Here is a 2124-nt window from a genome sequence, read left to right on the forward strand (position 1 = left end):
TTAAGTCGTATTATTCTTTTACTACTGCAGTATAGTGTGCAGTTAGGCAGTCGTGATTTCCAAACAGAACTATCCAACAACCAATATTATTTATTGGCTGGCAAAAGTGCACATTGCGGGACATCGACGCACAACCATAACGAGACTGAAGATGCGGTTATTATCCCCGCGTGTAAAATGTCTGCTTCGAGTGCTTTCATATGTATCTATTTCTCTTTTTAAACACTGTATTTCTATTACAGACTCAGTCAGGCAGCATGATGGAGTCTGCTTCATTTGGTATGTCAACAACAATATATCTTCTCTTATAGCATTGGTAGTGCGCGCGTTGTCTGTCAGTAGTAGTCTGTCTAGCAGTAATATATAGGGATAGTACCTTTTGTAATATGTATGGAGATTTCCTTCATTAATAAAGGAAGATATCTCATGGCTCTGCACCATATTTAAACTCAGCCTGCTGGTATCATATGCTTGCATTATAGAATCAGAAGAGCCATCTACAAGTGGCACCGCATGTCCTGTCTCACAGCAGATGGCACCAATAATATTACCAGATGATGGTATGTACCTACATAAAATGCAGTACATCTCTAGTGCAGTGTCTTACAGGCCTTTTCTGTTGTACCTTTCTATGTGTACCCCTTCTACTGGGGGTCTTTACCTAGTTGTTTTCATTTTGATAGAGTTGATATCATATGCTTGCATTATAGAACCAGGAGGAGTGCCATCTACGAGTGGTACCAGTGCATGTTCTCTTTCACAGCACATGGCACCAACGACATTACCAGAAGGTGGTATGTACACAACACGTTTATCTACCTTGTTTTATGTTTTTCGGGTTAATTATGAAGAGGCACTTTACGTTCCCTTTGAAAATCATACTTTAGGTACATATATACTTTCTCTGACGCAGTGTGAAAATATCAGTAGGCATTATGTATTTAATACGAAATCTTATGTTCTTTTGGTTTTTCAAGTACTCATCCTGGATGGACTACCCCTCAACCCTTTGATTCCATACTAGACAGTCAGCCAATATGGCTTCCTGTACACCTTGGTGCCATATGTGCCTCACATTGAAAGTAGAAAAATGGCGCACAAGAACACTCAGACTGCTGTTCCAACTGCCACACTTGGTAATAACGTCTGACGATATGTCTTTTTTTGTACTTCACATAACACAGAGGAGAAACATTTCCCATGTTAATTAGAGGCAATTACTGACCTATGGCAAAGCAGAGTGCTGCAAATACTGCCTTACATGACTGACATTCTCCACATTGTTGGCAGATGTTTTCGGTACACAAAATTATTGATAGTCCAGAAGGAAGCTATAATGCTGTGCAGGGTCACTGCTGCATCCTTACCATACATGTCAGCCAAACAAGGTTATGGAGGCAGTCACAACTTGAACAACTGTACAACTCACCATATCGCTCGTGTTGCTTGTTGGCATTGCCTGCACACACATGGCATGATATGAAAATGTTACTGAAGCTACTAAGGTACTTTATATGCATGCAGTTGTACTCCATAGCTGTGAGATTCATTATCACAATACATGGTTTTTGGAACACCCATTAAGGTTACACAAAACTGACAAAGTAAGAGAAAAGCATGATTTCAGCACTTTCTTTCAAATGTCTTAGTTTCTTTGCGTGTCTACATGCAGGAACTCAAACCCAAATCCTTATGCCAAGCAGGGCAAGTCAAACGAACTTGACCCTTCCACCTGGCAGTAGCCTCTCCTTCACGTCATCTGAAATGACGGGAATGCCCAGAAGACAGCGTGGGTGAAAGTGCAGTGCTTTCCACAGCAGAGGTTTTTTTGCATGATGTGGGCACCTCACAACTCTTTGATGCCTCACTTGAAAAGTCTCATGACAAGGACCGGAGCTCCACTCCAGTACCTGAGCAGTTGGATACGACAGTTGGATCCTCCAGGTAATGCGAGCTATATGAGCATATCATTTACTAAATTGCTATTACTGAGACTTTGGTAACTGCATTACATGTCAGTGCCCATGGAAAGTGTAAATGGAATAAACTCTTTTCTTTGGTGCACACAGCCAACCTGACCCTATGGATGCGACGTTTCACCTGTCCACAGCAACGGAGAGCTCG

The sequence above is a fragment of the Ornithodoros turicata genome, chromosome 4, assembly GCF_037126465.1.
Source record: "Ornithodoros turicata isolate Travis chromosome 4, ASM3712646v1, whole genome shotgun sequence".
Lineage (NCBI taxonomy): Eukaryota > Metazoa > Arthropoda > Arachnida > Ixodida > Argasidae > Ornithodoros > Ornithodoros turicata.